The sequence below is a fragment of the Pristiophorus japonicus genome, chromosome 8 (assembly GCF_044704955.1).
Source record: "Pristiophorus japonicus isolate sPriJap1 chromosome 8, sPriJap1.hap1, whole genome shotgun sequence".
Taxonomy (NCBI): Eukaryota; Metazoa; Chordata; class Chondrichthyes; family Pristiophoridae; genus Pristiophorus; species Pristiophorus japonicus.
The window spans coordinates 188613515-188631307 of record NC_091984.1 but is presented as its reverse complement, the minus strand read 5'-3'; positions in this window follow the sequence as shown (position 1 = coordinate 188631307).

The following is a 17793-nucleotide window of genomic DNA, read 5'->3' as shown; positions in this document are numbered from 1 at the left end:
CTGTACCACACTCTCTATAACACACTTGCTCTGTAACACAGTCTCTGTGCCACACTTGCTATGTGCCACACTTGCTCTGTGCCACACTCTCTGTACCACACTTGCTCTGTCACACACTCTCTGTCACACACTCTCTGTCACACACTCTCTGTCACACACTCTCTGTGCAACAATAAAATGTACCACACGCTCTGTACCACACTCGCTCTGTACCACACTTGCTCTGTACCACACATCTCTGTGCCAAGCCTCTGTACCACACTCACTGTACCACACTTGCTCTGTACCACACTTGCTCTGTGCCACAATAAAATGTACCACACTCTCTATACCATACTGTTCTGTCCCACACTCTCTGTCCCACACTCTCTGTCCCACACTCTCTGTCCCACACTCTCTGTCCCACACTCTCTGTCCCACACTTGCTCTGTACCAAACTCTCTGTAGCACACTTGCTCTGTACCACACTCTCTGTACCACACTCTCTGTACCACACTCTCTGTACCACATTTGCTCTGTACCATACTCTCTGTACCACAGTCTCTGTACCACACTTGCTCTGTACCAGTCTCTGTACCACACTTGCTCTGTACCATACTCTCTGTACCACGCTCTCTGTCCCACACTTGCTCTGTACCACACTTGCTCTGTACCACATTATGTACCATACTCTCTGTACCACACTTGCTCTGTACCACAGTCTCTGTTCCACACTTGCTATGTACCAGTCTCTGTACCAAGCCTCTGCACCACACTTGCTCTCTACCACACTTGCTCTCTGTACCACACTTGCTCTCTGTACCACACTTGCTCTGCACCACACTTGCTCTGCACCACACACTCTGTACCACACTTGCTCTGTACTACACTTGCTCTGTACCACAATCTCCGTGCAACAATAAAATGTACCACCCTCTCTGTACCACACTCTATATACCATACTGCTCTGTACCAGACACTCTATCACATTTGCTCTGTACCACATTTGCTCTGTACCACACTTGCTCTGTACCACACTTGCTCTCTGTACCACGCTCTCTGTACCACGCTCTCTGTACCACGCTCTCTGTACCAAACTTGCTCCGTACCAGTCTCTGTACCACACTGCTCTGTACCACACTTGCTATGTACCAGTCTCTGTACCAAGCCTCTGTACCACACTGCTCTGTTCCACACTTGCTGTGTACCAGTCTCTGTACCAAGCCTCTGTACCACACTGCTCTGTACCACACTTGCTCTCTACCACACTTGCTCGGTACCGCAGTCTCTGTACCACACACTCTGTACCATACTCTCTGTACCACACTTGCTCTGTACTACACTTGCTCTGTGCCACACTCGCTGTGCCACGCTCTCTGTACCACGCTCTCTGTACCACGCTCTCTGTACCACACTTGCTCTGTACCAGTCTCTCTACCACACTTGCTCTGTACCACACTTGCTCTGTCCCACAGCCTCTGTACCACACTGCTCTGTACCACACTGCTCTGTTCTACACTTGCTCTGTGCCACACTTGCTCTGTGCCACACTTGCTCTGTACCACATTCTCTGTACCACACTCTCCATGCAACAATAAAATGTACCACACGCTCTGTACCACACTCGCTCTGTACCACACTCGCTCTGTACCACACTCTCCATGCAACAATAAAATGTACCACACTCTCTGTACCACAGTCTCTCTACCACACTTGCTCTCTACCACACTTGCTCTCTACCACAGCCTCTGTACCACACTTGCTCTGTACCACACTTGATCTGTACCACACTTGATCTGTACCACACACTCTAACCACACTTGCTCTGTAACACAGTCTCTGTTCTACACTTGCTCTGTACCACACTTGCTCTGTAGCAAGCTCTGTGCCACACTTGCTCTGTGCCACACTTCTCTGTGCCACACTTCTCTGTGCCACACTTCTCTGTGCCACACTTCTCTGTGCCACACTTCTCTGTGCCACACTTGCTCTGTGTGCAACAATAAAATGTACCACACTATCTGTACCACACTTGCTCCGTACCAGTCTCTGTACCACACTTGCTCTGTACCACACTTGCTCTGTGCAACACTCTGTACCACACGCTCTATACCACACTTGCTCTGTACCACACTTGCTCTGTACCACACTTGCTCTGTGCAACGCTCCGTACCACACTTGCTCCGTACCACACTTGCTCCGTACCACACTTGCTCCGTACCACACTCTCTGTGCAACAATAAAATGTACCACACTGCTCTGTACCACACTTGCTCAGTGGCACGCTCTGTGCCACACTACTCTGTGCCACACAGCTCTGTACCACACTTGCTCTGTACCACACTCTCTGTGCCACACTTGCTCTGTGCCACACTTGCTCTGTGCCACACTTGCTCTGTGCCACACTGCTCTGTACCACACTGCTCTGTACCACATTTGCTCTGTACCACACTACTCTGTACAACAATCTCTGTACCACATTCTTTACCACACTCTCTGTACCACACTTGCTCTGTACCACACTTGCTCTGTACCATACTCTCTGTACCACACTCTCTGTCACACACTATCTGTGCAACAATAAAATGTACCACACTCTCTGTACCACACTCTCTGTACCACACTTGCTCTGTGCCACATTCTTTACCACACTCTCTGTACCACACTTGCTCTGTACTATACTTGCTCTGTACCATACTCTCTGTACCACAGTCTCTGTACCACACTTGCTCTGTACCAGTCTCTGTACCACACTTGCTCCGTACCTAACTCTCTGTACCACACTTGCTCTGTACCACACTTGCTCTGTACCAGTCTCTGTACCACACTTGCTCCGTACCTAACTCTCTGTACCACACTTGCTCTGTACCACACTTGCTCTGTCCCACACTCTCTGTCCCACACTTGCTCTGTACCAAACTCTCTGTAGCACACTTGCTCTGTACCACACTCTCTGTACCACACTCTCTGTACCACACTCTCTGTACCACATTTGCTCTGTACCATACTCTCTGTACCACAGTCTCTGTACCACACTTGCTCTGTACCAGTCTCTGTACCACACTTGCTCTGTACCATACTCTCTGTACCACGCTCTCTGTCCCACACTTGCTCTGTACCACACTTGCTCTGTACCACATTATGTACCATACTCTCTGTACCACACTTGCTCTGTACCACAGTCTCTGTTCCACACTTGCTATGTACCAGTCTCTGTACCAAGCCTCTGCACCACACTTGCTCTCTACCACACTTGCTCTCTGTACCACACTTGCTCTCTGTACCACACTTGCTCTGCACCACACTTGCTCTGCACCACACACTCTGTACCACACTTGCTCTGTACTACACTTGCTCTGTACCACAATCTCCGTGCAACAATAAAATGTACCACCCTCTCTGTACCACACTCTATATACCATACTGCTCTGTACCAGACACTCTATCACATTTGCTCTGTACCACACTTGCTCTGTACCACACTTGCTCTCTGTACCACGCTCTCTGTACCACGCTCTCTGTACCACGCTCTCTGTACCACGTTCTCTGTACCAAACTTGCTCCGTACCAGTCTCTGTACCACACTGCTCTGTACCACATTTGCTATGTACCAGTCTCTGTACCAAGCCTCTGTACCACACTGCTCTGTTCCACACTTGCTGTGTACCAGTCTCTGTACCAAGCCTCTGTACCACACTGCTCTGTACCACACTTGCTCTCTACCACACTTGCTCGGTACCGCAGTCTCTGTACCACACACTCTGTACCATACTCTCTGTACCACACTTGCTCTGTACTACACTTGCGCTGTGCCACACTCGCTGTGCCACGCTCTCTGTACCACGCTCTCTGTACCACGCTCTCTGTACCACACTTGCTCTGTACCAGTCTCTCTACCACACTTGCTCTGTACCACACTTGCTCTGTCCCACAGCCTCTGTACCACACTGCTCTGTACCACACTGCTCTGTGCCACACTTGCTCTGTGCCACACTTGCTCTGTGCCACACTTGCTCTGTACCACACTGCTCTGTAACACACTGCTCTGTAACACACTGCTCTGTAACACACTTGCACCACACTTGCTCTGTACCACACTTGCTCTGTACCACACTCTCCATGCAACAATAAAATGTACCACACGCTCTGTACCACACTCGCTCTGTACCACACTCGCTCTGTACCACACTCTCCATGCAACAATAAAATGTACCACACTCTCTGTACCACAGTCTCTCTACCACACTTGCTCTCTACCACACTTGCTCTCTACCACAGCCTCTGTACCACACTTGATCTGTACCACACTTGATCTGTACCACACACTCTAACCACACTTGCTCTGTAACACAGTCTCTGTTCTACACTTGCTCTGTACCACACTTGCTCTGTAGCAAGCTCTGTGCCACACTTGCTCTGTGCCACACTTCTCTGTGCCACACTTCTCTGTGCCACACTTCTCTGTGCCACACTTCTCTGTGCCACACTTGCTCTGTGTGCAACAATAAAATGTACCACACTATCTGTACCACACTTGCTCCGTACCAGTCTCTGTACCACACTTGCTCTGTACCACACTTGCTCTGTGCAACACTCTGTACCACACGCTCTATACCACACTTGCTCTGTACCACACTTGCTCTGTACCACACTTGCTCTGTGCAACGCTCCGTACCACACTTGCTCCGTACCACACTTGCTCCGTACCACACTTGCTCCGTACCACACTCTCTGTGCAACAATAAAATGTACCACACTGCTCTGTACCACACTTGCTCAGTGGCACGCTCTGTGCCACACTACTCTGTGCCACACAGCTCTGTACCACACTTGCTCTGTACCACACTCTCTGTGCCACACTTGCTCTGTGCCACACTGCTCTGTACCACACTGCTCTGTACCACATTTGCTCTGTACCACACTACTCTGTACAACAATCTCTGTACCACATTCTTTACCACACTCTCTGTACCACACTTGCTCTGTACCACACTTGCTCTGTACCATACTCTCTGTACCACACTCTCTGTCACACACTATCTGTGCAACAATAAAATGTACCACACTCTCTGTACCACACTCTCTGTACCACACTTGCTCTGTGCCACATTCTTTACCACACTCTCTGTACCACACTTGCTCTGTACTATACTTGCTCTGTACCATACTCTCTGTACCACAGTCTCTGTACCACACTTGCTCTGTACCAGTCTCTGTACCACACTTGCTCCGTACCTAACTCTCTGTACCACACTTGCTCTGTACCACACTTGCTCTGTACCAGTCTCTGTACCACACTTGCTCCGTACCTAACTCTCTGTACCACACTTGCTCTGTACCACACTTGCTCTGTACCACAGTCTTTGTGCCACACTTGCTCTGTACCACACACTCTGTACCACACTTGTTCCGTACCACACTTGCTCCGTACCACACTTGCTCCGTACCACACTTGCTCCGTACCACACTTGCTCCGTACCACACTCTCTGTGTAACAATAAAATGTACCACACTCTCTGTACCACACTCTCTATACCATACTACTCTGTCCCACACTCTCTTTACCACATTTACTGTGCACCACACTTGCTCTGTACCAAACTCTCTGTAGCACACTTGCTCTCTACCACATTTGCTCTGTCCCACACTCTCTGTACCACATTTACTCTGCACCACACTTGCTCTATACCAAACTCTCTGTAGCACACTTGCTCTCTACCACACTTGCTCTGTACCACACTTGCTCTGTGCAACAATAAAATGTACCACACTCTCTGTACCACACTCTCTGTACCACACTTGCTCTGTACCACACTTGCTCTGTACCACACTCTCTGTACCACATTTGCTTTGTACCACGCTCTCTGTACCACATTATGTACCATAATCTCTGTACCACACTTGCTCTGTACCACACACGCTCTGTACCACACACGCTCTGTACCACGCTCTGTGCCACACGCTCTGTGCCACACTTTCTGTACCACACTTGCTCTGTACCACACTTGCTCTGTACCACACTCTCTGTCACACACTCTCTGTCACACACTCTCTGTGCAACAATAAAATGTACCACACTCTGGTACACACTCTATACCATACTGCTCTGTCCCACGCTCTCTATACCACGCTCTCTATACCATAATTGCTCTGTACCACACACTCTGTCCCACACTTGCTCTGTACCACATTATGTACCATACTCTATGTACCACACTTGCTCTGTACCATACTCTCTGTACCACACTTGCTCTGTACCATACTCTCTGTACCACACTTCCTCTGTTCCACACTTGCTCTGTACCACACTTGCTCTGTACCACAGCCTCTGTACCACACTCGCTCTGTACCACACTCGCTCTGTAAAACAGTCTCTGTACTACACTTGCTCTGTGCCACCCTTCTCTGTGCCACCCTTCTCTGTGCCACCCTTCTCTGTGCCACCCTTCTCTGTGCCACATTTGCTCTGTACCACACTTGCTCTGTACCAAACTCTCTGTAGCACACTTGCTCTGTACCACACTCTCTGTACCACATTTGCTCTGTGCCACGCTCTCTGTACCATAATTGCTCTGTACCACGCTCTCTGTCCCACACTTGCTCTGTACCACATTATGTACCATACTCTCTGTACCACACTGCTCTGTACCACACTCTCTGTACCACACTCTCTGTACCACACTGCTCTGTGCCACACTGCTCTGTGCCACACTGCTCTGTGCCACACATGCTCTGTGCCACACTCTCTGTGCCACCCTTCTCTGTGCCACCCTTCTCTGTGTCACACTTGCTCTGTGCCACACTTGCTCTGTGCAACAATAAAATGTACCACACTCTCTGTACCACACTCTCTGTACCACACTCTCTGTACCACACTTGCTCTGTCCCACACTTGCTCTGTCCCACACTCTCTGTCCCACACTCTCTGTCCCACATTTGCTCTGTACCAAACTCTCTGTAGCACATTTGCTCTGTACCACGCTCTCTGTACCATAATTGCTCTGTACCACGCTCTCTGTCCCACACTTGCTCTGTACCACACTTGCTCTGTACCACATTATGTACCATACTCTCTGTACCACAATTGCTCTGTACCACACTTGCTCTGTACCACACTAGTCTGTACCACACTTGCTCTCTACCAAGCCTCTGTACCACACTGCTCTGTACCACACACGCTATGTACCACACTTGCTCTGTACCACATTTGCTCTGTACCACACTTGCTCTGTGCAACAATAAAATGTACCACACTCTCTGCACCACACTCTCTGTACCACACTCTCTGCACCACACTCTCTGCACCACACTCTCTGCACCACACTCTCTGCACCACACTCTCTGCACCACATTTGCTTTGTACCACGCTCTCTGTACCACATTATGTACCATACTCTCTGTACCACACTTGCTCTGTACCACACACGCTCTGTACCACACACTCTCTGTACCACGCTCTGTGCCACACGCTCTGTGCCACACTTTCTGTACCACACTTGCTCTGTACCACACTTGCTCTGTCACACACTCTCTGTCACACACTCTCTGTCACACACTCTCTGTCACACACTCTCTGTGCAACAATAAAATGTACCACACTCTGGTACACACTCTATACCATACTGCTCTGTCCCACGCTCTCTATACCACGCTCTCTATACCATAATTGCTCTGTACCACACTCTCTGTCCCACACTTGCTCTGTACCACATTATGTACCATACTCTCTGTACCACACTTGCTCTGTACCACAGTCTCTGTACCACACTTGCTCGGTACCGCAGTCTCTGTACCACACTTGCTCTGTACCATACTCTCTGTACCACACTTGCTCTGTACCATACTCTCTGTACCACACTTCCTCTGTTCCACACTTGCTCTGTACCACACTTGCTCTGTACCACACTTGCTCTGTACCACAGCCTCTGTACCACACTGCTCTGTACCACACTGCTCTGTACCATACTCGCTCTGTACCACACTCGCTCTGTACCACACTCGCTCTGTAAAACAGTCTCTGTACTACACTTGCTCTGTGCCACCCTTCTCTGTGCCACCCTTCTCTGTGCCACCCTTCTCTGTGCCACCCTTCTCTGTGCCACACTTGCTCTGTACCACACTTGCTCTGTACCACGCTCTCTGTACCACATTTGCTCTGTACCACGCTCTCTGTACCATAATTGCTTTGTACCACGCTCTCTGTCCCACACTTGCTCTGTACCACATTATGTACCATACTCTCTGTATCACACTTGCTCTGTACCACAGTCTCTGTACCACACTTGCTCTGTACCAGTCTCTCTCCAAGACTTGCTCTGTACCGCAGTCTCTGTACCACACACTCTGTACCATACTCTCTGTACCACACTTGCTCTGTACCACACTTGCTCTGTACCTAACTCTCTGTACCACACTTGCTCTGTACCTAACTCTCTGTACCACACTCTCTGTACCACACTTGCTCGGTACCACACTTGCTCTGTACCACACTTGCTCTGTACCACACTCTCTGTACCATACTGCTCTGTATCACACTTGCTCTGTACCACACTTGCTCTGTAAAACAGTCTCTGTACCACACGTGCTCTGTACCACAATTGCTCTGTACCACACTTGCTCTGTACCATACTCTCTGTACCACACTTGCTCTGTACTAGTCTCTGTACCACACTTGCTCTGTACCACACTTGCTCTGTACCACACTTGCTCTGTACCACACTAGTCTGTACCACACTTGCTCTCTACCAAGCCTCTGTACAACACTTGCTCTGTTCCACACACGCTATGTACCACACTGCTCTGTACCACACTGCTCTGTACCACACTGCTCTGTACCACACTCTCTGTACCACACTCTCTGTACCACACTGCTCTGTGCCACACTGCTCTGTGCCACACTGCTCTGTGCCACACTGCTCTGTGCCACCCTTCTCTGTGTCACACTTGCTCTGTGCCACACTTGCTCTGTGCAACAATAAAATGTACCACACTCTCTGTACCACACTCTCTGTACCACACTCTCTGTACCACACTTGCTCTGTCCCACACTTGCTCTGTCCCACACTCTCTGTCCCACACTCTCTGTCCCACACTCTCTGTCCCACATTTGCTCTGTACCAAACTCTCTGTAGCACATTTGCTCTGTACCACGCTCTCTGTACCATAATTGCTCTGTACCACGCTCTCTGTCCCACACTTGCTCTGTACCACACTTGCTCTGTACCACATTATGTACCATACTTGCTCTGTACCACAATTGCTCTGTACCAGTCTCTGTACCACACTTGCTCTGTACCACACTTGCTCTGTACCACACTTGCTCTGTACCACACTAGTCTGTACCACACTAGTCTGTACCACACTTGCTCTCTACCAAGCCTCTGTACCACACTGCTCTGTACAACACTTGCTCTGTTCCACACACGCTATGTACCACACTGCTCCGTACCACACTTGCTCCGTACCACACTTGCTCTGTACCACACTCTCTATAACACACTTGCTCTGTAACACAGTCTCTGTACCACACTTGCTCTGTGCAACAATAAAATGTACCACACTCTCTGTACCACACTCTCTGTACCACACTCTCTGTACCACATTTGCTCTGTACCACACTCTCTGTACCACATTTGCTTTGTACCACGCTCTCTGTACCACATTATGTACCATACTCTCTGTACCACACTTGCTCTGTACCACACACGCTCTGTACCACACACTCTCTGTACCACGCTCTGTGCCACACGCTCTGTGCCACACTTTCTGTACCACACTTGCTCTGTACCACACTTGCTCTGTACCACACTTGCTCTGTCACACACTCTCTGTCACACACTTTCTGTCACACACTCTCTGTCACACACTCGCTGTGCAACAATAAAATGTACCATACTCTGGTACACACTCTATACCATACTGCTCTGTCCCACGCTCTCTATACCACGCTCTCTATACCATAATTGCTCTGTACCACACTCTCTGTCCCACACTTGCTCTGTACCACATTATGTACCATACTCTCTGTACCACACTTGCTCTGTACCATACTCTCTGTACCACACTTGCTCGGTACCGCAGTCTCTGTACCACACTTGCTCTGTACCATACTCTCTGTACCACACTTGCTCTGTACCATACTCTCTGTACCACACTTCCTCTGTTCCACACTTGCTCTGTACCACACTGCTCTGTACCACACTTGCTCTGTACCACACTTGCTCTGTACCACAGCCTCTGTACCACACTGCTCTGTACCACAATCGCTCTGTACCATACTCGCTCTGTACCACACTCGCTCTGTACCACACTCGCTCTGTACCACAGTCTCTGTGCCACCCTTCTCTGTGCCACCCTTCTCTCTGCCACCCTTCTCTCTGCCACCCTTCTCTCTGCCACCCTTCTCTCTGCCACCCTTCTCTGTGCCACACACTCTGTACCACATTTGCTCTGTACCACACTTGCTCTGTACCAAACTCTCTGTAGCACACTTGCTCTGTACCACACTCTCTGTACCACATTTGCTCTGTACCACGCTCTCTGTACCATAATTGCTTTGTACCACGCTCTCTGTCCCACACTTGCTCTGTACCACATTATGTACCATACTCTCTGTATCACACTTGCTCTGTACCACAGTCTCTGTACCACACTTGCTCTGTACCAGTCTCTCTCCAAAACTTGCTCTGTACCACACTTCCTCTGTACCGCAGTCTCTGTACCACACACTCTGTACCATACTCTCTATACCACACTTGCTCGGTACCGCAGTCTCTGTACCACACTTGCTCTGTACCACACTTGCTCTGTACCACACACTCTGTCAAACAGTCTCTGTACTACACTTGCTCTGTACCACACATGCTCTGTGCCACACTCTCTGTACCACACTTGCTCTGTAACACAGTCTCTGTGCCACACTTGCTATGTGCCACACTTGCTCTGTGCCACACTCTCTGTACCACACTTGCTCTGTCACACACTCTCTGTCACACATTCTCTGTGCAACAATAAAATGTACCACACTCTGTACCACTCGCTCTGTACCACACTCGCTCTGTACCACACTCGCTCTGTACCACACTCGCTCTGTAAAATAGTCTCTGTACTACACTTGCTCTGTACCACACATGCTCTGTGCCACACTTCTCTGTGCCACACTTCTCTGTGCCACACTTCTCTGTGCCAAGCCTCTGTACCACACTTGCTCTGTACCACACTTGCTCTGTGCCACAATAAAATGTACCACACTCTGTACCACACTCTCTATACCATACTGTTCTGTCCCACACTCTCTGTACCACACACTCTGTAGCACACTTGCTCTGTACCACACTCTCTGTACCACACTCTCTGTACCACATTTGCTCTGTACCATACTCTCTGTACCACACTTGCTCTGTACCACGCTCTCTGTCCCACACTTTCTATAACACACTTGCTCTGTAACACTTGCTCTGTGCCACACTTTCTGTACCACACTTGCTCTGTACCACACTTGCTCTGTACCACACTTGCTCTGTACCACACTCTCTGTCACACACTCTCTGTCACACACTCTCTGTCACACACTCTCTGTGCAACAATAAAATGTACCACACTTGCTCTCCACCACACTTGCTCTCCACCACACTTGCTCTCCACCACACTTGCTCTGTACCACTGCTCTGTACAACACTTGCTCTGTTCCACACACTCTCTGTGCCACACTCTCTGTGCCACACTCTCTGTGCCACACTCTCTGTGCCACACTCTCTGTGCCACACTCTCTGTGCCACCCTTCTCTGTGTCACACTTGCTCTGTGTCACACTTGCTCTGTACCACACTCACTGTAACACACTTGCTCAGTGCCACACTTGCTCTGTGCCACACTTGCTCTGTGCCACACTTGCTCTGTGCCACACTAAAATGTACCACACTCTGTACCACACGTTCTGTACCACATTTGCTCTGTACCACGCTTGCTATGTACCATACTCTCTGTACCACAGTCTCTGTACCACACTTCCTCTGTACCACACTGCTCTGTCACACACTGCTCTGTCACACACTCTCTGTCACACTCTCTGTCACACACTCTCTGTCACACACTCTCTGTCACACACTCTCTGTCACACACTCTCTGTGCAACAATAAAATGTACCACACTCTGTACCACACTCTATACCATACTGCTCTGTCCCACGCTCTCTGTACCACGCTCTCTGTACCATAATTGCTCTGTACCACACTCTCTGTCCCACACTTGCTCTGTACCACATTATGTACCATACTCTCTGTACCACACTTGCTCTGTACCATACTCTCTGTACCACAGTCTCTGTACCACACTTGCTCTGTACCGCAGTCTCTGTACCACACTTGCTCTGTACCATACTCTCTGTACCACAGTCTCTGTACCACACTTGCTCTGTACCATACTCTCTGTACCACAGTCTCTGTACCACACTTCCTCTGTTCCACACTGCTCTGTACCACAGTCTCTGTACCAAGCCTCTGTACCACACTGCTCTGTACCACACTTGCTCTGTACCACACTGCTCTGTACCACACTGCTCTGTAAAACACTTGCTCTGTACCACAGTCTGTGTACCACGCTGCTCTCTCCCACACTACTCTGTGCCACACAGCTCTGTACCACAATCGCTCTGTACCACACTCGCTCTGTAAAACAGTCTCTGTACTACACTTGCTCTGTGCCACCCTTCTCTGCGCCACCCTTCTCTGTGCCACCCTTCTCTGTGCCACCCTTCTCTGTGCCACCCTTCTCTGTGCCATACTGTTCTGTCCCACACACTCTACCACATTTGCTCTGTACCACACTTGCTCGGTACCGCAGTCTCTGTACCACACTTGTTCTGTACCACACTTGCTCTGTACCACACTTGCTCTGTAAAACAGTCTCTGTACTTCACTTGCTCTGTGCCACACTTGATCTGTGCCACACTTGATCTGTGCCACACTCTCTGTACCACACTTGCTCTGTCACACACTCTCTGTCACACACTCTCTGTCACACACTCTCTGTGCAACAATAAAATGTACCACACTCTGTACCACACTCGCTCTGTACCACACTCGCTCTGTAAAATAGTCTCTGTACTACACTTGCTCTGTACCACACATGCTCTGTGCCACACTTGCTCTGTGCCACAATAAAATGTACCACACTCTCTATACCATACTGTTCTGTCCCACACTCTCTGTCCCACACTCTCTGTCCCACACTCTCTGTCCCACACTCTCTGTCCCACACTCTCTGTCCCACACTCTCTGTCCCACACTTGCTCTGTACCAAACTCTCTGTAGCACACTTGCTCTGTACCACACTCTCTGTACCACACTTGCTCTGTACCACACTTGCTCTGTACCACACTCTCTGTACCACACTCTCTGTACCACACTCTCTGTACCACATTTGCTCTGTACCATACTCTCTGTACCACAGTCTCTGTACCATACTTGCTCTGTACCAGTCTCTGTACCACACTTGCTCTGTACCATACTCTCTGTACCACGCTCTCTGTCCCACACTTGCTCTGTACCACACTTGCTCTGTACCACATTATGTACCATACTCTCTGTACCACACTTGCTCTGTACCACAGTCTCTGTTCCACACTTGCTATGTACCAGTCTCTGTACCAAGCCTCTGCACCACACTTGCTCTCTACCACACTTGCTCTCTGTACCACACTTGCTCTCTGTACCACACTTGCTCTGCACCACACTTGCTCTGCACCACACACTCTGTACCACACTTGCTCTGTACTACACTTGCTCTGTACCACAATCTCCGTGCAACAATAAAATGTACCACCCTCTCTGTACCACACTCTATATACCATACTGCTCTGTACCAGTCTCTGTACCACACTGCTCTGTACCACACTTGCTATGTACCAGTCTCTGTACCAAGCCTCTGTACCACACTGCTCTGTTCCACACTTGCTGTGTACCAGTCTCTGTACCAAGCCTCTGTACCACACTGCTCTGTACCACACTTGCTCTCTACCACACTTGCTCGGTACCGCAGTCTCTGTACCACACACTCTGTACCATACTCTCTGTACCACACTTGCTCTGTACTACACTTGCTCTGTGCCACACTCGCTGTGCCACGCTCTCTGTACCACGCTCTCTGTACCACGCTCTCTGTACCACACTTGCTCTGTGCCACACTTGCTCTGTACCACAGCCTCTGTCCCACAGCCTCTGTACCACACTGCTCTGTACCACACTGCTCTGTTCTATACTTGCTCTGTGCCACACTTGCTCTGTGCCACACTTGCTCTGTGCCACACTTGCTCTGTGCCACACTTGCTCTGTGCCACACTCGCTCTGTACCACACTCTCCATGCAACAATAAAATGTACCACACTCTCTGTACCACAGTCTCTCTACCACACTTGCTCTCTACCACACTTGCTCTCTACCACAGCCTCTGTACCACACTTGATCTGTACCACACTTGATCTGTACCACACACTCTAACCACACTTGCTCTGTAACACAGTCTCTGTTCTACACTTGCTCTGTACCACACTTGCTCTGTAGCAAGCTCTGTGCCACACTTGCTCTGTGCCACACTTCTCTGTGCTACACTTCTCTGTGCTACACTTCTCTGTGCCACACTTCTCTGTGCCACACTTCTCTGTGCCACACTTCTCTGTGCCACACTTGCTCTGTGTGCAACAATAAAATGTACCACACTATCTGTACCACACTTGCTCCGTACCAGTCTCTGTACCACACTTGCTCTGTACCACACTTGCTCTGTGCAACACTCTGTACCACACGCTCTATACCACACTTGCTCTGTACCACACTTGCTCTGTACCACACTTGCTCTGTGCAACGCTCCGTACCACACTTGCTCTGTACCACACTTGCTCTGTGCAACGCTCCGTACCACACTTGCTCCGTACCACACTTGCTCTGTACCACACTTGCTCTGTGCAACGCTCCGTACCACACTTGCTCCGTACCACACTTGCTCCGTACCACACTCTCTGTGCAACAATAAAATGTACCACACTGCTCTGTACCACACTTGCTCAGTAGCACGCTCTGTGCCGCACGCTCTGTGCCGCACGCTCTGTGCCGCACGCTCTGTGCCGCACGCTCTGTGCCGCACGCTCTGTGCCGCACTCGCTCTGTGCCGCACTCGCTCTGTGCCGCACTCGCTCTGTGCTGCACTCGCTCTGTACCACAATCTCTGTACCACACTGCTCTCTCCCACACTACTCTGTGCCACACTTGCTCTGTACCACAGTCTCTGTACCACGCTGCTCTCTCCCACACTACTCTGTGCCACACAGCTCTGTACCACACTTGCTCTGTACCACACTCTCTGTGCCACACTTGCTCTGTGCCACACTTGCTCTGTGCCACACTTGCTCTGTGCCACACTGCTCTGTACCACACTGCTCTGTACCACATTTGCTCTGTACCACACTACTCTGTACAACAATCTCTGTACCACATTCTTTACCACACTCTCTGTACCACACTTGCTCTGTACCACACTTGCTCTGTACCATACTCTCTGTACCACAGTCTCTGTAGCACACTTGCTCTGTACCAGTCTCTGTACCAAACTTGCTCCGTACCTAACTCTCTGTACCACACTTGCTCTGTACCACACTTGCTCTGTACCACACTTGCTCTGCAGCACGCTCTGTACCACACTCTCTGTCACACACTATCTGTGCAACAATAAAATGTACCACACTCTCTGTACCACACTCTCTGTACCACACTTGCTCTGTGCCACACTTGCTCTGTGCCACATTCTTTACCACACTCTCTGTACCACACTTGCTCTGTACTATACTTGCTCTGTACCATACTCTCTGTACCACAGTCTCTGTACCACACTTGCTCTGTACCAGTCTCTGTACCACACTTGCTCCGTACCTAACTCTCTGTACCACACTTGCTCTGTACCACACTTGCTCTGTACCAGTCTCTGTACCACACTTGCTCCGTACCTAACTCTCTGTACCACACTTGCTCTGTACCACACTTGCTCTGTACCACAGTCTTTGTGCCACACTTGCTCTGTACCACACTTGCTCCGTACCACACTTGCTCCGTACCACACTTGCTCCGTACCACACTTGCTCCGTACCACACTTGCTCCGTACCACACTTGCTCCGTACCACACTCTCTGTGTAACAATAAAATGTACCACACTCTCTGTACCACACTCTCTATACCATACTACTCTGTCCCACACTCTCTTTACCACATTTACTCTGCACCACACTTGCTCTGTACCAAACTCTCTGTAGCACACTTGCTCTCTACCACATTTGCTCTGTACCACACTCTCTGTGCCACACTCGCTCTGTGCCACACTCGCTCTGTGCCACACTCGCTCTGTGCGACAATAAAATGTACCACACTCTCTGTACCACACTCTCTATACCTCACTGCTCTGTACCACACTTGCTCTGCACCACACTCTCTGCACCACATTGCGCTCTCCCACACTGCTCTCTACCACACTCACTGTACCAGAATTGCTCTGTCCCAAACTCTCTGTACCACACACGCTCTGTACCACACAGTCTCTTTACCACAAGCCTCTGTACCACACGCCTCTGTAACACACGCCTCTGTAACACACGCCTCTGTAACACACGCCTCTGTAACACACGCCTCTGTAACACACGCCTCTGTAACACACTTGCTCTGTAACACACTTGCTCTGTAACACAGTCTCTGTACTACACTTGCTCTGTACCACACTTGCTCTGCAGCACGCTCTGTACCACACTCTCTGTCACACACTCTCTGTGCAACAATAAAATGTACCACACTCTCTGTACCACACTCTCTGTATCACACTTGCTCTGCAGCAAACTCTCTGTACCACATTTGCTCTGTACCACGCTCTCTGTACCACACTTGCTCTGTACCACGCATGCTCTGTACCACACTCTCTGTACCAAACTCTCTGTACCACACTTGCTCTCTGTACCACACTTGCTCCGCGCCACACTTGCTCCGCGCCACAATAAAATGTACCACCCTCTCTGTACCACACTCTATATACCATACTGCTCTGTCCCACACTCTCTGTACCAGACACTCTGTACCACACTTGCTCTGTACCACACTCGCTCTGTACCACACTCTCCATGCAACAATAAAATGTACCACACTCTCTGTACCACAGTCTCTCTACCACACTTGCTCTCTACCACACTTGCTCTCTACCACAGCCTCTGTACCACACTTGATCTGTACCACACTTGATCTGTACCACACACTCTAACCACACTTGCTCTGTAACACAGTCTCTGTTCTACACTTGCTCTGTACCACACTTGCTCTGTAGCAAGCTCTGTGCCACACTTCTCTGCACCACACTTCTCTGTGCCACACTTCTCTGTGCCACACTTCTCTGTGCCACACTTCTCTGTGCCACACTTGCTCTGTGTGCAACAATAAAATGTACCACACTATCTGTACCACACTTGCTCCGTACCAGTCTCTGTACCACACTTGCTCTGTACCACACTTGCTCTGTGCAACACTCTGTACCACACGCTCTATACCACACTTGCTCTGTACCACACTTGCTCTGTACCACACTTGCTCTGTGCAACGCTCCGTACCACACTTGCTCCGTACCACACTTGCTCCGTACCACACTTGCTCCGTACCACACTTGCTCCGTACCACACTCTCTGTGCAACAATAAAATGTACCACACTGCTCTGTACCACACTTGCTCAGTAGCACGCTCTGTGCCGCACGCTCTGTGCCGCACGCTCTGTGCCGCACGCTCTGTGCCGCACTC